Below are 25,517 nucleotides of genomic sequence, written 5' to 3'. Positions count from 1 at the left end.
GGGCTTGCTTCCCACCCCCAACCCTGGGGTTCTCCCCTCAGCACCGGGCCGGGATAGAGACTGCACAGGGACCACCCCCCCAAGATGGAGAGCAGGCTCCTCCCACACAGACCTGCCCACCCTGTGCACTTAGAGAGCCTTCTAGTGAAATCAGGAAGGCCAAATCACACTTGGAGTTGCAGCTAGCAAGAGATGTTAAGAGTAACAAGAAGGGTTTCTTCAGGTATGTTAGCAACAAGAAGAAGGTCAAGGAAAGTGTGGGCCCCTTACTGAATGAGGGAGGCAACCTAGTGACAGAGGATGTGGAAAAAGCTAATGTGCTCAATGCTTTTTTTGTTTCTGTCTTCACAAACAAGGTCAGCTCCCAGACTGCTGCACTGGGCAGCACAGCATGGGGAGGAGGTGACCAGCCCTCTGTGGAGAAAGAAGTGGTTCAGGACTATTTAGAAAAGCTGGATGAGCACAAGTCCATGGGGCCGGATGCGCTGCATCCGAGGGTGCTAAAGGAGTTGGCGGATGTGATTGCAGAGCCATTGGCCATTATCTTTGAAAACTCATGGCGATCGGGGGAGGTCCCGGATGACTTGAAAAAGGCTAATGTAGTGCCCATCTTTAAAAAAGGGAAGAAGGAGGATCCGGGGAACTAAAGGCCAGTCAGCCTCACCTCAGTCCCTGGAAAAATCATGGAGCAGGTCCTCAAGGAATCAATTCTGAAGCACTTAGAGGAGAGGAAAGTGATCAGGAACAGTCAGCATGGATTCACCAAGGGCAAGTCATGCCTGACTAACCTAATTGCCTTCTATGAGGAGATAACTGGCTCCGTGGATGAGGGGAAAGCAGTGGATGTGTTATTCCTTGATTTTAGCAAAGCTTTTGATACGGTCTCCCACAGTATTCTTGCCAGCAAGTTAAAGTATGGGCTGGATGAATGCACTGTAAGGTGGATAGAAAGCTGGCTAGATCGTCGGGCTCAACGGGTAGTGATCAATGGCTCCATGTCTAGTTGGCAGCTGGTATCAAGCGGAGTGCCCCACAGGTCGGTCCTGGGGCCAGTTTTGTTCAATATCTTCATTAATGATCTGGAGGATGGCGTGGATTGCACCCTCAGCAAGTTTGCAGATGACACTAAACTGGGAGGAGTGGTAGATATGCTGGAGGGCAGGGATAGGATACAGAGAGACCTAGACAAATTAGAAGATTGGGCCAAAAGAAATCTGATGAGGTTCAACAAGGACAAGTGCAGAGTCCTGCACTTGGGTCGGAAGAATCCCATGCACTGCTACAGACTAGGGACCGAGTGGCTAGGCAGCAGTTCTGCAGAAAAGGACCTAGGGGTTACTGGATATGAGTCAACAGTGTGAAGGCTAATGGCATTTTGGGCTGTATAAGTAGGAGCATTGCCAGCAAATTGAGGGACATGATCATTCCCCTCTATTCGGCATTGGTGAGGCCTCATCTGGAGTACTGTGTCCAGTTTTGGGCCCCACACTACAAGGAGGATGTGGAAAAATTGGAAAGAGTCCAGCAGACGGCAACAAAAATGATTAGGGTGCTGGAGCACATGACTTATGAGGAGAGGCTGAGGGAACTGGGATTGTTTAGTCTGCAGAAGAGAAGAATGAGGGGGGATTTGATAGCTGCTTTCAACTACCTGAAAGGGGGTTCCAAAGAGGATGGATCTAGACCAGGGGCGGGCAAACTTTTTGGCCTGAGGGCCGCATCGGGTTTTGTAAATTGTATGGAGGGCCGGTTAGGGGAGGGGGTCGTGGCCCGGCCCCCACCTCCTATATGCCCCCCCCAGGACACCTGCCCCATCCAACCACACCTTCTCCCTGTCCCCTGACTGCCCCTGGAAGCCCTGCCCCTGACTGCTTCCTGCCGCTCCATCCAACCCCCCCTCCTTCCTGACAGCCCCCCTGGAACCGCTGACCCCTCTGTTTCCCCCCGACACCTATCCACACCCCTGCCCCCTGACCACTCCCCTGAACTCCCCTGCCCTCTATCCAATCCCCCCTGCTCCCTGCCCCCTTACCGTGCTGCCTGGAGCACCGGTGGCTGGCGGCACTACAGCCGCACCGTCCGGCCGGAGCCAGCCACGCCGCCGCCACCACTGCGCAGCACAGAGACCGGGTCAGGCCGGGCTCTGCAGCTGCGCTGCCCCAGGAGCTCACAGCCCCGCCGCCCAGAGCATTGCGCCGGAGCGAGCGAGCTGAGGCTGCGGGGGAGAGGAAACAGCGGTGGAGGGGCCGGGGGCCAGGAGCTCAGGGGCCGGGCAAGATGGTCCCGCAGGCTGGATGTGGCCCGCGGGCCATAGTTTGCCCACCCCTGATCTAGACTGTTCTCAGTGGTGGCAGATGACAGAACAAGGAGCAATGGTCTCAAGTTGCAGTGGGGGAGGTTTAGGTTGGACATTAGGAAAAACTATTTCACTAGGAGGGTGGTGAAGCACTGGAATGGGTTACCTAGGGAGGTGGTGGAATCTCCTTCCTTAGAGGTTTTTAAGGCCCGGCTTGACAAAGCCCTGGCTGGGATGATTTAGTTGGGAATTGGTCCTGCTTTGAGCAGAGGGTTGGACTAGATGACCTCCTGAGGTCTCTTCCAACCCTGATATTCTATGGTTCTATGATTCTCCACAGAGCGGGGACCTTGGTTGTCCCCCAACCTGACAGAGAGCCACCCTCTCTCTCCCACAGCGACCAGAGCCCTCCCAGCTCAGACACCCCCCGTGCGGGTGTCAGGGCAGCTCCCCCGTCTCAAGGAGCCCACTAGGGTTGCCAACTCCCCAGGATTGGTCTGGAGTCTCCAGGGATTAAAGATTAACCTTTAATTAAAGATTATGTCATGTGATGAAATATCCAGGAATGCGTCCAACCAAGATTGGCAACCCTAAGCTGCCCAGGCGGCGGCACCTCACACCTGAGTTTTGCTCCCAAAGGCCACAGCTGTGTGTCCTGGGGCAGACACCTCCTTTAGCCAGTTCCGTTTTTCCTGCTTCTTCCCTGCCTCAGACCCAGGGTTTTGGGCGGGCTTGGATGCAGGTGGCTAGCCCCTACCACGATGTCCACATGGCTATTTTAGAGTTTCACCGAGCCCCTCTACAAGAATATTTTCACCCACCGCCTATGCCACTCAGGCCATACCACTCCCCCCATCCCTGCTTAGGGTGACCAGATGTCCCGATTTTATAGGGACAGTCCCGATTTTTGGGTCTTTTTCTTATATAGGTTCCTATTACCCTCCACCCCCATCCCGATGTTTCACACTTGCTGTCTGGTCACCCTATCCCCGCTGGCCCCCGCGACAAACTGATCCTTGCACTGCATTCCTTCTTGTGGGGCTAAGCTGCGCCTCTCGACCCCTGGGCTGACCCCCTCCTGCCCGCACCTTTGCTTATCTCCATCCCTTGGAACCTGAGTCCCAACTAGACTGCCGTAATCCACCCCTGCAAATAATCAGTCGATGTAAATGCAGCCATTGCACCTGCTGGGATGGATTTCCCTGGGGGTAGGCAACCCCCTCGGGCTGATCAATCCATCAGCCAGAGCGTCTCACCTTGAAGGGGACTTGGGACACCATACCCAGCCAGGAGCCAAAGCACAGAGCCTCCCCCATCCCACCACACCCCATTCAGATTGGTTTCAGTCCAGTACTCAGTGACCTGTGGTCCCTATCTGTTAAGGAACCTAATCTCCAATCCACTATGGCTGAGTGTTATCAAAAAGCACCCAGGACTGAATGAGCAAAGGCGTCAGGATACCGTCTCAGCTCCCTGAACTTGTCCTCGTGGGGAAAAAATAGTCCACTTTTCAAACACCTGCTGCTGTCTCCAAACAGGAGATAAAGAACAACCCCCCATCTTAGTCTAGAACATGTATCCCACCGATTACAGTGTAGAAGTATCCCTGCGTATTTCTTTGTGATTTGGCCCAGTATGCAGCGAGATCATGGAAGAGCACCTGTTCCTGTGTTATCTTGTGCTCCCCTGTCTGTCTACTGTATCCACTTACTCATACGAGTCTGAAAGTTAGATTGTAAACTTCTGAGGGGAGGGACTGTCTCTGTTATATTTGTGCAGTGCCTTGCACAATGGGGCGGGCATCTCCAAGTGCAACTGCAATCCGAATAAAATACTATGATCTCTGAATGTCATTGCCCAGAAGAAAAGTCTTGCTTTATGTTTTGGTTGCACCCAGGAGTCCCAAACAGCACTCAGGACCCATAATAGTAAACATAATACAAATGGATAGGAAAATAAGGCCCCTCACAGCCGGAGCCCCGGGGCCTTTAAATCTTGATTTAAAGGGCCCGGGGAATTTAAAGGCCCCGCCTCTTCCGGTTGAGGCCACGCTCCCTGCTCAGGACTCCGGAGTACCGGTAAGTCCTTTAAGTTACTTTCACCCCTGGGAATGGGGAAATGAGGTAACTGAAATACAACTCTCATAAGGCAACATGGCCTTTTCAAATAAAAATATTTCAGCATTCAGACAAAATATTTTGATTTTGGTGCGTTTGGGTTATTTGAGGACAATTAGGAGGTGTTCTGTGGAAAGCAGAAACTTTGCACAAAACGTGTTGAGATGAAAGCACATTTTTCCCCACAGAAAACCAGTTTTCACAGAACATTTTGGACCAGCCCTTGTCTGAGTCCATTTCCTACCGGGCAAAGGTCCATTTCACAAAAGCCATCACCTGCCACATGAACCATTTGGCCACCTCGCTGGCGGGCTCAGCAGGAGACCAAGGATCAAACAGGTCATGGAGACTGAACTGGCCTTTACCTGCCCACCTGAAGATGGTGGTTCCAGGAGGCTGAGGCACATGGGGCAGTTTGGGGAAAGCCTGCTCTGCGGAGAGTTGGCTTCACTATCCAGAACCATCAACTCTACATCTTTCACCAGCATGAAAATTCACCTAGGAGCAGACAAGGAAAGAGAAAACAGCAGGCGTGTGGTCCCACACTGCAGGTGCTTCTCCTGCAATTGAGTCTTGGCTGAGGGCTGCAAGTATTAGCGACTTTTAATTTCCTCTGGCCCCAGGCATCCTGGAAAATATCTCACAGATAATGCAGCTTCAACTCCTGAGCTGGCAGACAGTGACGGGTATCTCACCGGGCCCCATTGAGTACAGTAAGTTCCGCGCAATCACATTAAGCCACCACACTAGCGTGGGGAGTCATTTTAATAACATAGAACATGCTTTTCTCTGCAACGTCCCAGCAAGGGGAGGAAACTCCTGCCCAAATACATTTTTAATCCAAATTGAATTTTTTAATTGGATTGGAGCTCTAGAGCATATTCCGATCTTGATCTCAGGTCAGTTCAAAACAGGAGAGGTCTGGGAAGCCAGGTGGCTCTGGGGGTTGGTAATGGATTACCGGAAACTTTGATGCCTCAGGTCGCAGGTTCACCGTTTGACCCGGGTGGTAGTAAATGAAAGTGGATACCAGCCAGGGGCTGATGCAACGTGACGGGTCTCGTCCATGTCTCTGAAAACAAGCGCCCGTATCTCAGAAAAAGCGCAACTGGAAACAATCACCCCATTCAATGGCAGGCTTGGAAACAAAATTATGCCCACACCCCTAAGATGACACCTCCAGGCCAGAGTTGAGAAGCAGGCAGTGAGAGATTGGCACTGCCGCTGCCTCTACTGTGCCCATACGGACTTCAGCATTGCCAGCACAAAACTCACTTGTGGAATTATTTCCACCCTCCACATTTTGTTTATCTTCGGTACTTAGCCCCTGGTCAGTAACTCCCAGGTCCAGTAGGAAAAAGCAAACCACACAATGACTCTTTGCTGGGTTTCATGACTCTATCGCTTTGACTGACACCTGCCAATCAACTGCCAGTCCCCTGATCTCCAGGCAAAACTAAAGCGAATCCGCACGTTGTTTAATCTCCCCAGTTCTTCCAGAATCAGACACCAGACCGACCGTGGAGAGCAGTTACAAGAGTCCACTGCTGCTCAGTACAGGGACGGCAGGATTTCAACACGATACCTTCAAGGCTAGAATGAACTTGGCAGATCTCCCAGATTATCTGGTCCAAGAGCCTCCCAAGCTAAGTCAGCCCTGGAATCGCCCCTATTCATAGCCAGTGTTGCCTCCCATCTCGCTCTTCTTTTTCAGACTTGGCGGCCCAAATGTAGGCGCTTAAATGAGAGGCCTGCAGTCCCTTTTGAAAAGGCACCGAGCAGTTCTGAACGTCTGGGCTCTTATTCAGCTTCCTCCTTCACACACCCAAGTTTTGAACATTTTGGCCCGTAGGTTTTGACCATAAATCTATGAACTGAGTTTATCCTACAGAGGAATAGCTGCTAGATGAACAGTCCTGGAGGCAGAGGTCCCCCATGTAGCCACAGAATGGCTACAGCATGACAATTCCCATGGAAGACTGCCCCACGCAACCTCCTATCCGCGTGCCTCCACCCTGACCTGGAGGCACCACTGCGGAGATGTTAAGGAAACTCATTCTCCGTGGCGCCTTTCAGTCTCTGGCCTTTCAGGGGAGACTATCGGCAAAAGGGACAAGGAGCGCCACTACCAGGGGTGGCTTTTAGGAGGTAGACACTGGACTGAGCTGCTGAACTCACGTCGCAGGCCAAGCAGCAGCCTTCACATCCCTCCTTACAGCTCTCAGCCCTCTGGCCTTGAGCTGGCGACGGGCAAGATGTGAGGACTTCTCTCCTGCTCGCCTCAGTCTCCCCCATTGGTCTGTTTCATCCCTGTGCTGCATCCTGGCAGGTTGCTTGTGAGCCTTCTGAGGCTGAGTCTTATGTTTGTTGCTGGTCTATACAGAACCTACCACACGGAGACCTTGATTCCTGACTGTGGGACCTAAGGACGACTTTAAAACACCGAAGAAGTTTTAAATATGCATCCGAAGAAGTGGGTTGTAGCCCACGAAAGCTTATGCTCTAATAAATTTGTTAGTCTCTAAGGTGCCACAAGTACTCCTGTTATTTTTTTAAAACACCAGGACTTTTGGTCATTGTGGACCTCTGCCTGATTTGAAACGCAAACTAGAGTCCTCCCCTATCCCACCCCTCATCCCCTGAGCGATCCAATGCCCCATTTTGTTTGCTCACTATTAAAAACATGCTCCCCCACCCTTTCCAAACAAACCCTTTCCGCCGGAGGACAAGTTGGCATAGTTTGCGTCCTTGAGTGCATCAAAGAATGTTCCTTTCTTGTTACACCACTTGCCTTATCAGCCCAGCAAAGGCCTGGGTTTCAAGCATGGCTCGGTGCCAGATGGGACATGTGTCTCGCCACATACAGTTCATGGACTACACATAGGCCGCAGACTACGCTCTGTCGCCCGCTCCAGAAAATTGCTCCCTCCTATTCCTCACAGACAAATGTACAGGGCTTAGCTCCGGGAGATGGATCGTGAGAAATGAAATTACATTTCAACAGAATGACTGTGGGACATTCTGTAATTTGCCCATTGAAACACAGGGCCAAAGCCTCAGCTGGTGTGCGCGGACTTCAGGGGCACGGCGCCCTTTACATGCCAACAGAGGACGGAGCTTGGAAAGTTGTTTCCTCTGCTGTATGATCGAGAACATTAACGTGGAGAATTTAACTTGCTAAACGATGACTCCACCATGGAGACAGAGTCAGAGTTTAAGGCCAGAGAGGACCACCAGATCTAGTCTGGCCTCCTGTATATCATCAGTCGCTAAGCTCCTCCCAGTCACCCACGCACCAAGCCCAACAACCAAAGTTAGACCAAAATATTACAGCCCTCAGAAGACTAATGTATGGCATGCCACAGGGAGAGAACAAGCGGGAACGAGGCCCACCAACGCCCAAGGGCCTTGCAAGGGCAGGGAATTAATTGAGATGCACCCAGATGATTCCTGGAGTGGCTGTCAAGCTGATATATAGACCCAGGGAGCATTTCCAATATTGCCAAGGTTCCCTCTGGGATATCTATTAAAACATCACCGTCCTGAGTCCAGCAAGATGTACTTTGTTGCTGGACACCAATAACTGACTAGCCTCAACTTTCTCGACTTTCATCTGCTGATTCGTGAACTGCACGTGGAGCATAAATGTGAGTTCTCAGAAATGTACATTGTTATTTGCATTTAGGTCTCAGCGAGACAGAATCAGAAAGTTGGCTGGATGTGGAATCCGGATATTCTTTCCCATGACTGTGAAGTGAAGGCCTTCTCAGACCTCACATCTTCGACCACGAATTCTCATCTTTCCCTTCCCTCTTCTCAGAACTCGACGTAATCACCAGTAGAGCTCTTCAAACTGTTGGTCTCAAATAAGAGTCGTTATAAATGGAGCCCCGCTCTTTTTGTTGGTGAATTGTTTGAAAACGTGTCCTGATTTTCTATCTGATATTTGTTACTCCCAAGTATTCTCAGTTTCCCTTAACTTTCAGTCTGTAGGTTGTTCACAAACAGTTTGCCTTGACTAGTAATTATTCGTGCTATGCAATTCATCTACAGAATAATATCATGTGGTATTCTCTCTGCTGCCTATTGGACGAATGATTTTTTTAAAACAGAACAGCAGCAACAGAGAACATCAAATTTCAGGTATGAATTTTCAAATGACCCATCAAGCTAAAATTTCTGAAACTTTCAGGATTTGCAAATATCAGCAGTTCCCTGAATGCCTGCAAATAACTATCTACCTACTTCAGGTACTTATCTGGTCTGCATCACTAATATCTAATCATCTCACAATTGGTAATGTATTTATCCTCAACATTCCTTGAGGTAGGGAAGTGCTGCTACCCTCCTGCATTACACAGATGGGGAATTGAGACAAAGAGAGATTAAGTGACTTGCCCAAGGTCAAACAGAGCAGGGAACTGAACATGGGTTTCCGGAGTCCCAGGGTAGCACTCTAACCACTAGGCCATCCTTCCTCTCTAATCACAGTAAGCCAAGTTTGGTGCACTCCTGAAAATATTTGCAAACACTTTAGACAGAGATTTTTCAAAGGGTTCTAAGAGAATGAGATGCCCAATTCCCCTTGAAAGTTAGGAGTTAAGGGCCAGATTTTTAAAGCAATGTTAATGCCTAACTTCCATTGATTTAAATGGGAGTTAGGCACCTAAATGCTTTTAAAAATCCACCCCTGGTTGCATCTTGGGCTGGGCCATGATGGCTTTTCTCATTTATTTATTTTTAAAGCGACAAACCCTGAATGGAGTTTGCACAGCTGGAATGTGAATGAAGTTTCTGCAGAAAAGCCACCCACCCCCTCCCCACTACCACCGGCAGCAGAGAGACGAAAGTCTCTAGAATTTGATCACACTTATTATTAAATCTTATCTTTAACCATCTCTCTGGCTATTGATTTCTAGCCAACTATTAACTAGAAATGACCTTAGTGACTTGAAAATAACTGGGGAAGTCAGTAAACAAAGGGGAACCCAGCAGCATATGAAGAGCAAAGGTGTTTACCGAGCTCCCTCTCATTGCAATAAACTGGAGTTCGGTAGTTTTCCATTCCAACACCTAAGCCAATAGACCAGCGAGGTGGGGGGATGTGCCAGCTACTGGCTATCAGAGGAAGAGTTCAGGTTTTAGAAACAGCTACATCTCGCACTAAGCCTGAAAGACTCAAGGCAAAAAGCAAAGGGGAAGAGAAACATTTGGGGAGCTTGACTCCACCGGCTCTTCCCCCAGGTCTGCATTAAACAGGCGTCACATTATACACAGGCCTACTTGATTCCACTAGGACACGTCAGTTCATTGTGCATCGGAGTCACACACAGCAAATACGATTGGGAAAGGAAACCCCTCTAGAATTAGGAAAGCCAGCCTTTATGAGCCTAGGGCCTATCTTTTCGAACACGGCTTCCAGGAGAAATACTCTTCCCATTATAGAGCCAGGGAATGGAGGTGCAGGGAGAGGGCATTACTGGCCCAAGGTCACACCGGGAGTTCTGTGGCAGAGCAAGGAACTGCACCCAGATCTCTGAGTCCCGGGCCTGCAGGAGGATCTTTCGCAATTCTGGGGCTTGCAGCTGGCGGGGAAAGTCCCCTAGAGGAGGTATCAGAGGGCAGGGCTTCTCCCCGGCTTCCAGAACCTCACCCGGTCTCCTCTGAGAAGTTTTATTCTCTTGACCCAAGCAAGTCAAGCAACAGAAAACAGTCTTCGCTCACTCTTTTTTCCTCAGGCTTTGGGGACACCCCTGCCCGGGGTCTCGGGCACTCCCCTCCTGGTAGCTTCCCAGTTCTAGTCAGCTCTGCTACCACCCTGAGCACCTGGCCCCTTGCTTCAGGGACCCACCATAGGACTTAGCTGCCCTTCCCCAGACACAGCCTGTCCCAATCACTCCCTTCCACCCCCTAATTTCCTGCCTTCTGGCAGCCCTTTATAGACCCCTTTAAGTGGCTGCATTGGGCTCACCTGCTCTGACACAGGGGCAGCTAGGCCTAGTTCTACTTGGTCTGTCTGCCTAGAATTGCAGAGGCAGCAGCAATGAAAAATAACTGGGTAGAGAGGAGGATGCTATGAAAGCTTTCCCGGATCGCAGGATGTAAGACTTCGGTCCAGTCACCCATCCATACACACCAGGATCTTTTTTCCTTCTTGCTATTAAGGGTGGAATTACCCCTCCCAAAGGGACAGACACACGCAGTTCTTGGGGGGGAAAGTGTGTCGCTTTAATGGCTGGGTTGTTTTTTTTCCCCTCCAGGAAAAAGGATGAAATCATCCATTTACAATGGACAAATTACAAGCACTAGAAAGCACCCCAGGAATGTGGAGAGAGCCGCTCTATCACACACAACTATCTGGTGGGGGGAAACTTATTGATTAGCCTTGTAAACGTAGTTGCCAAATCAATAGCAATTTCTGGAAATGCCTGGTATTTATTTAGCGCAGCTTGTACAACGAGGATAACAATAAAAGTGCTTAAGGAGCGCGTCTCCTGACACCCTTGCTCTGAGCCCCTTACAACCAGCGTACATAGCAAGCTACAACAGCGCCACGAACCGTGACTAATTAGCTACGCGTTTAAAAAACCCAAATGGAAACCTCGGTCACAGCAGCACCACCTACACAAGGGACCAGATCCCAAAGGCTGTTATTCAGGCAAGCTCCCATTGACTTAACTTGAGAGTATTATGTGAATAAGGGCTCAGAACTTGGCCTGTTTGGCTCTAATGTTTTAAAGACACAATTGCTTCCAGGAATAGGCTGTAATATCAGATGATTCAGACAGGGGTGTGGGGATGGGACTTCTAGCTTTGGGGAGTGGAGAATGAAATCGACCTTTGAGCGACTGTAACAATGAGAAACTAATAATAGCCTTGGGTTGGATCAGACACGCTCTGCCAATACCCTTCTGTCTGCCACGCCCTCACGCTTCCAATGATGGGCTGATAGCTAGAGCTCTGTGAATGCATCTTGAGCCTGACCCTCAGCCAGCCCAGCTCTGCCCAGGCACCACCCATCCTGAGCCCACAGCACCTCTCCACCAGCTACTTCTACTCTGGCGACATACAGAGCTCTGACAATGCACCTCTTCGCCTTGACCTGCGGCAGGTGCAGACTGATGCTCCTGCCTGTATTTTTCCATTAAGATTTCTCGAATCTATTCAGGTTCTTATTCTGCTCCCATCACTGTGGGATCCGGTCCTTTGAACAGCCATTGGATTTGCAGCCCCAGAGATCCAATGCCAGAGAGAAGAGGATAATATAAGGATATAGATTAGACAGAAATGGAAGCTTTCCCATTAGCTACAGCGCAGGCCTCTGTATCTCAAATTGCCAGGCTAATGAACACACTTCCAGTCTGGCCTAGCACCACCCTGGGGGTGAGAGGAGCATTCAGTCTCTCAAGCCCAGGGGCTCTCTCACACCCTTTCTTTACAGCTAGATGGGAATCTTATGGTGTAACAAAGCCACAGCATGGAAAAGGTTGAGAACCACCAGCTGTAGCCCATTCAAGGCTTGGCTGCCCTGCATAGACCACCCATGGGGACAATTGGTCCCACTAGCCCCGGTGCTTGTGTGGCACAGATACACGTATCGCTAAAGTCTCTTCAGTGAGGTGACCAGCGCTGCAGTGACTACAATAAAGCAGATTTCACTCCCCTCTGTTATGGCACTGGGACTCCATTAACCAGTCTGAGTCTCTAGCACATGATCTGGAATTGCCAGTGTCACATAGGCCAGTCTAACCAGTGAGCTGCTCACGTCATCCGCAGACGTAGGCAGGGGGGGAAAAAGACCCCCCGTAGAGAACCCTCACGTAGACAGCCTTTGGCTGCTCTGGCATTTGTAGTGCATTGATGTGACCACATTTAGCTGGGCTGGTGCATCCGTAGAAACCCCTTATCACTGGGAATAGCCGAGAAGCAACCAGCAGCCACTTCACATTCTTAACTGAGCCCAGTGGATTGCCACACTCTTACTTACTTACACGGAGCCAGACTGCCTTGTGAAGAGGTCTCAGGACACAGTGTGTGAAGAGCAAGAGCCCCTCTGACTACAACAAGCCAGCTGAAGCTGTGGCTTCCCTAAGGGCTGGGTGTTGCCTGTCTCCACCCTTTTATGGAGACTGACAAGAGGCGGAGCCAGAGGGAAGATTCCATTGGTGTTCCACCCCTCCTAGAGGTGGGGCAATTCAAATGGGCTGTACCAGTTTCTAAATGGGGGGAGAGGAGAGGAGAGGAAAGTTTACCAAGGGCCATGGCCAGCAGGTATTTCTCTGGTCCCAGGAGCTGAACCTTACCCACAGAAAAATGCTACGTGGAACTTAAGTGCTCTGGGTGTATTTATTAACACCTTATCTTGCTTGTTGAATCAGTAAAGCATCCCTCACTTAAGAACTGCTTGCTTCCTTTGCTGCTAGCCTGAATCATCACCACAGCTCCCAAACGGCCTTTCCAAGTGGCTAATGGCATCAGGCTGCTAAGCCCAGATTCCCAAAGCTATTTAGCCTCCTAACTGCCAATGAAAGCAGTGGAAGTCAAAAACCCGAGTGCCTTAGTGCCCTGGATTGTATTAGATGCAGTGCCTTGAGACGAATGGCCTCTCTAGCCTCTTAACACTCAGTCCAACTATCCATGGAATCTATGGGAATGTCTGGATGGGTCTCATTGCCGCTAACTTCTTCTGCTGCCTCGGCTGGGGATGGAGTGAGACCACTGTATGGATTTCACTTGTGACTTGGGCTGAACATACAACTGGTCTCCTCCAATTCAATATCCTCCATACAGCAGGGGGTGGCCCTTTGCCATATTACACCAATGCCATTGTTAGCCCTTGACTTTTTTCCTTGGTTTCCCCTGTTATGCCTACAGATGCTGCCTCCCCTTTGGTTCTGGGAGGAGATGTGGTCTAGTTGGTAGCACATGGGGCTGGGTATTAGTGTTCCTGGATTCTGTTCCCAGCTCACTTGGGCAAGTCACTTCCCCTGTGCCTCAGTTTCCCCATCTGTAAAATGGGGATGGTTTGGACGCTTAATGAATGTTGGTTAAACACTCTGAGGTCCCAGGCTTAGAGTTGCTACGTACTGTATGTGCAAACTAATCTCTGAAAATAATCAAGGGAATTTGGGCAGAGGAGGGGCTGGGGAGGAAGGGTATAAAACTAAGGGCATTACAAGGAACACCTCCTAGCTTGATTTAGACCCAGATTTGCCTACATCCCGTGGAAACCGGGCATTGCTCCACTCATTTCTTGTTGTAAATAGTTGACATGAGAAATGCTGACTCACAAGTCTGGGGTTACAGGAAAGGAAACTTTGTTTCTTGGTTAAGAAATGAATCCCGCAGCCTTGGCAGCTTCCTCCCCTGTGAGCTTCTATTGGATCCCTCCCTTGCAAGCCCTCTGCCACATAGCGTGCCTGGCAGTTCCTCTGACCTTTGCAGCCTGGCGACCGACGAGCAGGTGGGGGTGACATTTCTACAGTGGTTTATTCCTGTCTGTCATTCTGCAACGGGGAACCCAAACCTTGCCCGTCTGGGAGCCTCCCAATCACACACGCTTGAATAGAGAAGAGCTGGGTGCAGCCATCCTCAGTGCCAACCCACAGGTGTGCCCCAGAAGAGACTACAAGTCCTAGCATGTAACTCATCTCCTTGATCCAAACTGCCTTTTACTCATCGGTCAGCTCAAGAGGGAGCACTGCATGCTGGGACTTGAAGTGTCTGCAAGCCAGGGCTCAGTGGCTATAAAAGGCAGGGGGATTTATCTTGGGGGGGGGCGTCACATGTTGGTCCCCCCTGTTATTATTATTATGATGCTCTGGTAGCTCCATGAGGTACCAACCTCGATCATAGCCTCACTGTGCTAGGTGCTGTACAGAGACACAGATTGAGAGATGGGCCCGACCCCAAAGAGCTGACAGTCTAAATAGACAAGACAGACCCAAGATGGGAGAAAGGAAGTATTATTATCCTGTTTTGCAGGTGGGGGACTGAGATCCAGAAAGACTAAGGGCTAGATCCCCTAACTGCCACTTCCAGCACCGAAATCCAAACTTTAGATCCTCCAGACCCCTGCTCAGCGGCAGCATAACCCTCTTGCAATGAAATTTCTGCTGCTGGGCATGTGCAAAACCACCTTAGTCCTGGTGCCTCATGGCTAAACTAGCCCCTCCCCCCGCCTATCTCAGTGTCTGGGCCTGATCAGGCCCTGCACACAACACAGCTGGAGGGGGTGCTGCTCCCCAGGGGCTAACGCACTCAGCTGGGATGCGGGTTCAAGTCCCTGCACAACAGGCAGAATGAAAATTTGAACCCAGGTCTGCCGTGTTTTCAATGAGTGTTCTAACCTCTGGGCTATAGGGTGGAAATGGGAGTGTGGGGCGGGCAGACAGGGCCTCCTCCGGTCAGTGTCAGACAGACCTGACCTCCTAATAGGTCCTATCTGCCTTTAAGGGATGGGGTGTAGGCAATACCCCCTCTCCTTGGCATCTCCCATTGGCTTGGTTAGGTGGCTCCAGGCTCAATGTGAATACCATTCTCAGGCACCTATCTGCCCCTGCCTTGTATAAGGAGCCCAAGCTCCTTGGGGCTGTACTCAACTTGTAAGCTGCAGGATTCCTAAAGATTAGGCATTGTAACCCCAAGTCTAAGTCCCTTCTGTGGATCTAACTCCAAGCGATTTGCCCAAAGTCAGCCAGGAAGTCATGGCAGAACAGGGACACCTCTGAGTCAGTGTGTGCCCCCTCTCCCCCCCCAGACCACTCTTCTTCATATCATCCCCTATGGAGATTGCTTCATTTCGTCTGGGAGGCACCACTTGTTGCTGGGCTTTGGTGAATTTATATATAACTTTTTACCAGACTCATCTGCCCCCTTCGTGTTTCATCTCCGATCTTTCAAACCAGCTCTATCCTCCGCCTGCTTTACAGAAGGGAGAAACCAGGAGGACGTGATCCCAGAGCAAGTGGCATTAGCCACTTCACCCCCTGGAGAAAATTCAGCCCCCATCACGCATTTTGGAGCTCTTTCTGGAAGGCCTTAGGGATACTGTCAATTTAATGATGTATTGTGTTTATTATGGTCATGCCTAGGGACCAGCCAAGAATGAGGCTCCATTGACTTGGGCACTGTTCAACAGAGCGGTAGATAATCCCCTGCCACAAAGAGTTTACAGTGTAAACAACAAGCCACAAGTGCAATATGTAGCCAAGCAAAGTGTGCAAGCCACATCAGTGCTTGTCTGGAGGGATAGCTCAGTGGTTTGAGCACTGGCCTGCTAAACCCAGGATTGTGAGTTCAATCCTTGAGGGGACCACTTGGGGATCTGGGGCAAAATCAGTACTTGGTCCTGCTAGTGAAGGCAGGGGACTGGACTTGATGACCTTTCAAGGTCCCTTCCGCTTCTAGGAGATGGGATATCTCCATTAATTATTATTAATGGGGGACTGGGCTGGGGAATGAGTTTCTGCATAAATCTGACCACATTTAGGGTAGGCTGCGAGACCCTCTTCTTAGAGCAAGCTGTCTCATCATAACCAGAATGAGCGGGAGGAGACCGGGCAGAAAAGAACACACAATGTGGAAGTATAGTCCATGAAAAGCCTTCGCCACCGCGGAAGGCAGAAGACTCCATGCAAATCTGATTGACTGGCATAGGTGCTTAGTTGCTATGGTGCTGGGTGCTGGAGAAAGCCCTCAGATAGAGAGGTAGACTAGAAAGTGGAGTTTCACCGGTTTAAATTTGGTAGGTCATATCTGAGCCAGTGTGTATGAAGGAGTGTGTGTAAAGTGTTTCCCTTCACCCCCAAGGAACATTCCTCCTGCTTAAAGATTCATGAGCAATAGAACAGCGGGGGATGCGCCTGCGCCGAGCTCCATGGGTTACACAGCAAAGGGTGGATCTGTGAGCACAATCCAAACCAACAGAAGTTGCCTATGGAGCTTTCCTTCAGCACATGCTCTGTGCTATCTTGGCAGGTGTGACGTTCCCCTCTGGTGTTGTCAGAACTGGTGATCTGCTAGGTCACTCCAGTCCTTGACTCTGGGAGCCAGCCTTACCCTGTTCTGCTGTGAGAACCCCCACTCCTGGGCTGGTCACGCACAGCCTCTGGCATGTAAGCTGCTCCCAGCTACTTGCAAGCAAATGACACTAGCCAATATCTCCGGTCCCAGACACAACCCTAGGAACCTTCATCTTGCAGTGTCCAGTTATGCCCGCTGGACGCTGCAAGCTTATATGTGTTCGTCAATTTAACAAAGAAATTGATATGTACCAGGCTTGTTATCCCAAGGGGGATGGGGTCTCTGACACCCTTCAAACTAAATGCACTGCTTCAGGTAGAACAAACAAACAAATTTATTAACTGTAAAGATAGATTTTAAGTGATTATAAGTCAAAGCATAACAAGTTGGAGTAGTTACCAAAAGAAAAGAAAATCTAAGCACCCAGTCTAAACTCTCAACCCTATTAGACTGGGCAGCAACTAGATGAAGTTTTTCTCACCCCACTGGATACTGCAGTCCTTAATATACAGGTTTGTTCCTTAAACCTGGGCCAATCTCCTGTGTTGGAGTCTTGTCTTCTTCTCAGTGTCTTGGTTGGTTGCAGCATAGGTGGGGGCAGGAGAAGGGCCCAGTATGTGTCCGCTCTGACTGTTTTATACCCTCAGTCCATGTGCTTGGGGAGCACAAGTCCAGGCATGTCTGGGGGCTTTGCTGGGTCTCCAGGCAAGGTTGAGCAATTCCCCTGGTGTGGCCTCATGCAGGTGAGTCATTGCATTGTAGCTCCCTTGCTGGACAGTGGTTGTTGATGGGTTGATTGACACCCCACCTGGGCGTTGGTTACTTTCCCTGCTGTTGCCTCGGGGTGGGGGTGGGGGCTAATATCTGGCTGATTCCCCAACTTACAGCATGTTTTAGTGACAACCATACAACACAATTCTCCTAACTTCATATGCATTAATGATACACATATATGGATAGAAAAATGACTTTCAGCAGATCGTAACCTTTCCCCTGATACCTTACAAGGCAAGCTTTCTATGTGAGATCACGATTATATGAAAATGAAGAATATGGGGGTTACAGGTATAGAAGGTATAGAATGTCACAGCAAGGGACCAGCGTCCGACAGGGCCCCGTGCAAATGCTGACCCAGGGGCTCACGCTGTCACAACTAACCCATTTCTCACATGGGGCTCCTGGCAGCTCCCAGGAAGGGGCACGTTGTGCCCTGTCCTGGCTGTGCCATGTCCCCATCTGGGCGTGCGACCTCAGTGCAGTTCTCCAGAGCAGGGCTGGATGGAGGTGGGAGGGCACGGAATGATCCAGCGACCACGTCTCCTCTGTGGTGGGAGGGCATTTGCCAGTTCTGACTAAGTGGCTCTTGAAATGATTTGCCTGGAGCCAGCGCACAATTTATGACTGTGGGAAGTGAGACTGAGAGAGGGACAGGGGATTGCGTAAACCAAGGAGTTTCATTTCCTCTTAGCCAGGCATCCCTGCCAGCTGAAAAGCGTGGCAGAGCCGTGGGTCGAGCTGCGGGCCCTGGCTCCGTATAGTGTCCGTGAGGCTTTCTCTATCCAGGGCAGCACGGCTGCTGTCATGTCTCAAGCTTGCCTAGTCTTATAGTTCACAGCAAACTGGCCACAGGGATATTCAGGAGTGAATTTGAAACGGCCACTGAGAATCAGCAAGGCGAGGGACACGGAGCCCAGTCTATGGCACCAGCACTCTCTGAGACCACAGCTCGACTTCATCAGCGGTGTATTTCACCAAGCTCCACCCACGGGTCAGCACCATTCCAAATCCCTGTCCATGAATCACTTGTAGCTACATCCCCTCCCTCCTGAAGCCGTGGTGGGAAAAGTCAATGATCTCTTCTCCTCCGTGAGCCCGTCACACCCATGTGCTAACGAGGGGGCCTAACCATGAAACTCAGGCCCAGCTCTGAGCACCATAACATTTGAGCTTGCTCAAATCCATGGCCACCTGGCATACACAGTTGGCACCATTACGCTGCTCCACACAACTGCTCAGAACTTTGCTGTGGCAGCAGGGCTAGAACCTAGCTCCTTCAACTCCAAAGCCCATAGCTCTCGCGGCTATGTGAACAACTAGACAAGCTTTGGCAGCTGGTGGTAACCTATGGCAGACGGTTAAGCAGTTCTGAGTCCATCCAGTAGCATGCAGCGATTGAATTTTCCTCATCATCTTATTGTTAACATTTTGATTTCATATTCTTCATTTGGAAACACCCTCCTCAGTTTATTACAGGATAAATTGCACACTTTCCCTTCCAGATCTCTTTTTAAAAAAGGAGCTGAGCTTGACCAAATGGGAAAATCTTGGTGGAATAATCAAGACAAGAATAAGAACACCTTTGGAATGATTTATCCCCTTCCATTGTTCATTTTTACAGCGAGCGAGAACATTTCGTATGCTTGAGCGGTCTGGGTATCGTTATGAAATGAATGTTTCCAAAACACAAAGCTGATCCAATGTTAAAATATCCCCATGACAAATGTGCTTTAGAAAAACACAAACCTTCCCCCCCACAATTCCCCTCCCAAAGCGCCGTATGATGGAAGGGTAGCTGAGGAATGATGGTGGTTGGATGCGTGAGCAGCCCTGTCTCAAGTTTAAACTGTGACTATTTCAGAAGGGGCGTGTATGTGAAGCCTTTTTGCTTGAAAAACTTGTGGTTAGTGGCCTTTTGCTCTGAATTTCCTCCCTCTTGCCCTTGTGCCGCCGCTGCTGCTGTGTAATGAGATTGAATGTCAGATAGGGGAGTTCAAAGCAAATTGGCCACTAGCACATTCCCACTGACTACCCCTGCACACACATTTCCTAGGGAACACGGGGGAACTGAAACCAGTGTAGGAAGATCACAGTCTTTCAACCGACTGTGCTGCATTCAGCATTAGCTCAGCTTGTAATGCACTGTTGTTGTTTTTTTAAATTAGATGCATCTGGATAACAGCAGGCACGCAGGTTAGAAATCATTGCTTGTGATGGAAGGAAATTCTGTGGCTGAACAAGCCAAGGCCTGGGACTCAGAATGTTGGGTCTTGTCCCCAACCCTGCCACTGACAAGGGGGCTGCTCATTGTCTGCCTATAAACTGTGTGTGTGTGTGTGGGGGGGGGGGGAATGCCACCTCCTGATCTCACAGGGATGCTGTGATACGTGAGGGTTCGTGCTTGCAAAGTGCTCGGATCTCTTCTAAAGCAAGTGACTGTGTAAGCCCCAGCATTTCAGTTATGATGACAGAGGCCTAACTGCATCGTCCTAAGGCTGATCAGCACTGCTGCTCTACACGGGCTGTGGGTTCCAGGACAGCAGGGGAACTCCCCGATTCCCCTTTGTTACAGTATCATTAATCCAACTGCTCAACATGCCAAAGCGTGTCTGGTTCCTGCATGGACTAGGCACATCCGAGCAGAAGACGGCTGCGGGGCTGCCAACCATTCCAGATGCACCCCGAGAGGCTGCAACAGCTACCCTGCAGGGGACAGCAAGACACACCTGCTTATGCCACTGTAGAATTCAGGTACACCCCAGTTAACATGCAACTACTGTGCCGTTGGACTTTCCAGGCTGAGCCAAGCAGCATTCACCTGCTGGGCTAGTGAATGTTATGGGTGTACCCAGGTAGAAGGCATCTGCATTCCCGCTGGTTCTAGATAGACAGGGCAAACAGCCCCTGGACTTGGTGCGTTGAGCTGTCCTGCTAGCGATCACTCCAGGCATACCCAGGGATGAGTGTTCCTACGGTAGCCCGGGAGAATGCACCTATTGTGCTTCCAGCAAATATTCCAGAAACATGCTAAGCTACTGAAAGGGCCTCCTGATCCCACAGGCATTGTAATGCCTGGCAGCAGAGCTGCGCGTCGGACCAGCTGTGAAAGGGCTTTACCGTACCTTGGGGGTGGGCAACAAGAAGGGAATTTCCCCGTGTTCAGTATTTATCATTTGTGGCCTACAGAGATTCCAGCCACAGCCACACAAACCAACCCCAAACAGCCGCCCTGGGTTAACAAGTGCTTGGCTGTCTGGGATGCTGTTATCTAATGAGGGTGCCGTGCGTGTGCATTCTGGTGTGTCCTTCCTCTAGGAAAACATCAGCCTGGAGAACCGACAACAAGGCATATTGTATCACAGACGCACAACACCCAGTGAAAACGCTGTCTCATTAATCCGGGTGCCATATTGCAGGGGACTCAGGGAAATGACAGTGTATTGCTTAATTGTGGCTGACTAATACAACTTTATCTGCATTTCCAGCCATTGGCATTGCTCACTGCCACATAGCAACATTGGGAAATCCCTTGAGTGTATGCCTATGGGGCAGGGACAGGGGCATGGGAGCCTTCCCCAGCATCCCCAGGGGAAAGGCCTATAAAAGCCCCCTCCAGGGAGAAGGGCTGGGGGCAGCAAGGATCAGGGAGGAGAGAACAGGCCAGCTCTGTTTCCAAACTTTGGGGCATCAGTTTTCACTGAGACTTCCTCCATCCCTCACCCAGCAGCTCCAGCCAGGCTGGTCTCTAGGAGGCTGCGTTTGCAGGATCAGAGCAGTACAGAATGAGTGAGGATGGGGAGGAAGAGAAGCTAGCTGAGTTCCCACTAGACCAAAACTTTGGGACAACAGCCTCCCCTAAGACGTCCCCTTTCCACCAGAGGCACATGGAACAGAAGATCCCAGCATCTTTAGGGCGGGGGCCTTTCAGCAGGCGCTCCCCAGGATTAGGAAGGCTGGAGGCAGCCCAGCAGAAGCGGCCGAGGAGCCTTTGCAAACTCAACGTCTCTGGTGTTCTTTGCATTCGAGTCATGAGAGCCCGTACCGAGCAATCCCATGAATCCTTCATTCAGACATGACCTCAGACAGCAGCCAGTGCTTGCTCCCCACTGCAGCGAGCAGTTCTCCCCTCTGTCCGGAGACCGGCCTTCCAAGCTGGAGAACGAGGACCTCTGATCGCTTCGCGTCAGGACGCAACACAGAGGCTGAGAGACGTCGTCAGGACCGGAGCCGGCCAGAGTTATTCATCTGGAAAGTTTGTTCGTGAAAAATTGCGTTTTACGAGAAGAAAAATTGCCCAGTGGTGAGCGAGGTAGCCTGGGAGAACCCAGTTCAATTCCCACCTCTACTGCAGATCCCCTCTGTAATGTTGGGCAAGTCATATAGGGCCAATTTTTTAGAGGTACAGTATTTAGGTGTCTAGCTCCCAGTGGCAATGGGAGTTAGGCAACTAAATACTTTTAATGATCTGACCCTTAGGGTACGTCCGCGATAAAAGACCTGCAGCACGGCTGACTCGGCGTCACAGAGCTGAGGCTGTGCGGTTATAAAATTGCACGGTGGACATTCAGACTCAGGCTGGGCTCTGAGACTCAGTGCTGGAGGTTTTTTAATCACAGCGCCAATGCGCCCTCATCTCTCTGCGCCTCAGTTTCCCATCTTTACGATGGGATAATAACACTGCCCTGCCTCACAGGGGTGTTATAAGAACATAAGAACGGCCGTACTGGGTCAGACCAAAGGTCCATCCAGCCCAGTATCCTGTCTACTGACAGTGGCCAATGCCAGGTGCCCCAGAGGGAGTGACCCTAACAGGTAATGATCAAGTGATCTCTCTCCTGCCATCCATCTCCAGCCTCTGACAAACAGAGGTTGTGATATTATGAGCTCTCCAGACACTACGGGGATGGGGTCCAGATAAGTATCTTAGATTAATGATATCAAAAGGGACACATCCAGAGGGAACTTCCATTTCTGACAAAATTCTTTTGGGTTTTCATCAAAAACCTGATAAATGTTGTCCCCAGCCTGAAAAATTTCCCTTTTTAGTGACAAGTTTGGACGACCAGCTTTGGCAAAAGCTCTTGGATTTGCACCAACCTTTTTACGGGAACCAAAAACCCCGCTTTTTGCTGCCCCGCTCCAATCAGAAGTTGGGTAGGCTTTCGTTTTCTGCAGGAGCTGATGCCAGAGGGGAAGGTGTGGGGAACAAGGAGCTGAGTACCTGCTTGATAGGTCAGAAAGTAGCTGAGGGTATTTTAAGAAAAGTTAAGAGGCTGCTGTCAGGATCCCAGCAAGGGCAGTCAGGGCCCAGGGGCAAACCGGAGGCTAGGAGTAAGCCAAGGAGTTCATAAGCAGTTCCAGGCCAGGGTCAATACCAAGGGTCAGAGTCCAAGTCAGGTTCAGGGGGCAAAGTCCCAATCAAGCCAAGAATTCAAGAGCAAGAAGAGTAATGGCAGCTGCAGAAGATCTGCACTGATGCCTGGACACTTCCTGGAAGGCCCCTGGGGTTTATATAGGCAGGGCCGCCCAGAGGATTCAGGGGGCCTGGGGTCTTCGGCGGCGGGTCCCGGGGCGGAAGGACCCCCCCGCCACGGGTCTTCAGGGCACTTCGGCGGCGGGTCCCGGGGCGGAAGGACCCCCCGCCACGGGTCTTCAGGGCACTTCGGCGGCGGGTCCCGGAGCGGAAGGACCCCCCGTCGCCGAACTGCCGCCAAAGACCCGGAGCGGAAGAAGCTCTGGGGGCCCGGGCCCCGCGAGAGTTTTCCGGGGCCCCTGGAGCGAGTGAAGGACCCCGCTCCAGGGGCCCCGAAAAACTCTCGTGGGGGCCCCTGTGGGGCTCGGGGCCTGGGGCAAATTGCCCCACTTGTCCCCCCCTCTGGGCGGCCCTGTATATAAGGCAGGGAGCCAATCAGGAGCCATGGGGCTGCTGCCTGTCAAACCCTTGAGGTGGAATTTCCTATGGTCTGTCCCCCACAGTGGGTCATGGAAAGTGGAGTGCAGACAGGTTGCAACTGCTGCTGGGTGGCAGCCGGGCATTGCCAACTACATGGTAGTTCTACAGGCCTGGGTTTTAGACCTGTGGGACCTTACAGTCCTATTTCTGACCCTTTGTCCCAACCTCCCCCTCACATTTTCTCCTCTTCCTTTTCCCCCGCATTGGTGTTTATATTCGCGCCCTGCTTCTTGTCATCCCCCCTCGCTCCACAAACAAACCAGGATCACTTACAAGCCGGGTGCCAATCAGCACCTTGACCACCGCTGTGTTTTCTCCACCCTTCATCTGGTTCCATGTCTTTCAAATTCTAAGCTCTTGGGAGCAGGGACTGTGTCGTCTTCTCTGCCCCAATTCTAATCAGGGCCTGTGATGTAATATAAATGATTTCTAATAATAACAACAGCAACAACATGCCAGTCAATTACTTTGTTGAAGTGGCTTGACTGTGTTCTGGAAACATTTCTGTTCAGTGGGACAAGGAAAGAGAGGTCTGTCCTAGGGCAGTCGCCCTGTTTTGGTTTGAATGCAGTGCTCCAGAAGGGAAGATGACTCACTGAGCTAAATCATTAGGGTGTGATGATCTTATCTAATGAGGAAACATTTGATGATGCCTTAAGAGTCTACAGAGAGCAGTGATGTGGCCACAGAGGAAATAAAACTTTGAAAGCTTTTGACATAAACAATGCTCAAGAAATGGCATCGGAACTGTTTTTATGAAGAGAGAAGAGTGGCTTCAACGCCTAGTTTATTCTATATATAGGTATATATTTAAACAATCATCGCCTTCAAAATTCAGGACAAAGGAGCCCTCCTCTGAATAACAGATGTAATCTCTTTTGTGTTTCTGAGGTTTTGTGTATTTTTTTAAAAGTCAAACTACGGAAGAGGTTTATTTAAGGGGAAACTTGTCAGGCTGGTTTAGACCCAAAATCTAGGTTGGGTTAAAACAAGTGTTTTTCCAGAATCTAAGGTCAACAGAAACATTTCCACTGTTGTTCTGCCTTTTTTTTTTTTTAAATGATCCAGTTAAGATATCTGGCTTGTTTGGATTCCCCCAGAGCGACTTGCAGTTCAGACCCCTCAGTTTTATGCTAGTGCATCAGAACCGGAGAGCAACGCTGACTACAGGCACGCATCCCCATTCCCTTTTTCCAGGGTGAGTGAAATTTACAAGTTACTGCATAACATGATTTCTCTCCAGTATTAATGATCTAGTTACCTGTAAGGTAGGTAAAGAGATTTTTTTTTTTTCTTAAAGGGCCCAATCCAAGGGCCCTGAAGTCAATGGGAGATGAAAGCCTCTGGCACATTAGGAATCCACAGCTGGGGGAGGACTGTCTGTTTTTCAGTAGATCGCAGATGAGAATTTGGTCCCAGATCTTTCTTAGTTGTCTTTAAAGCTCCTTGAAGCCTCTGAGTAACTTCTACTTACATAAATACAACAGAAACAACAACCGTAATAAACTTTTAACTAGCACCCCTTCAAATAATTACAATTGTTAGCCCCCGCCCTCCCCAGCAAAATTTAGAGTGTGGCCAAATTAGACCTTCTCTGACACACAAAATTACACCATTTCATTTAAACTGGTTTAGTTATATGGTGCACTATCCCATGGACAGCTTGAGAGTGGCTTATTGTGACTTACTTTAAACCTATTCTTCATCAGTTGAAGCCAGACTGAAACGAGAGGGTAAAGACTGTCTTTTGCAAGCTGTTCACCTAAATGGGTTTCAGACCAGTGCGATGTTCTCATGTGGACAAATGTAAGTTAAATCGTTGTGATTCTGCATCTAGATAAACCCTTAGACTCTCTTTAAACAGGAAAACTGAAATGCGAAAACCCTTTGCTCAGCTGAAGGCCACGCTGCTCTGTGAATGAGAGGCAGCTGCATTGCTGATGCAAATGTCTATAGAAATGTCAGGAAGCCCATGTGCAGGGTGTTTGGGAATCCGGACATTACTACAACAACAGAACTTTCCCCCCCCTTTCTCTCTAGTTGAATGCATCGCTGAGCTTGAAAGCGGCGTGTATGCTGAGCCTAGGCAGACTTACGACTGCAGCTGTGTGCGTGTGCAATCCTTCTCGCGCTCATAAACACACACTGCAGCAGAAGTCTGAGAGCGGGCAACTGGCACATGGAAATTGCAATAGAAACACGGCAGATCTTTCAGACTCAGAACCTGCTCCGGGGGACCCCTACGTAAATCAGGAGCGACTCCAGGGGAGAGACCTCAGAATGATCCAGGCGTGATTAAGATCAGAATCTGGATCTTACTGAGCACTCCTGGACAGTCGCTGGCCCAATA

Source organism: Emys orbicularis, chromosome 9 (genome assembly GCF_028017835.1).
Source record: "Emys orbicularis isolate rEmyOrb1 chromosome 9, rEmyOrb1.hap1, whole genome shotgun sequence".
NCBI classification, from domain to species: domain Eukaryota; kingdom Metazoa; phylum Chordata; order Testudines; family Emydidae; genus Emys; species Emys orbicularis.
The sequence above is the reverse complement of the archived record's forward strand: the minus strand, read 5'-3'. Positions refer to the sequence as shown.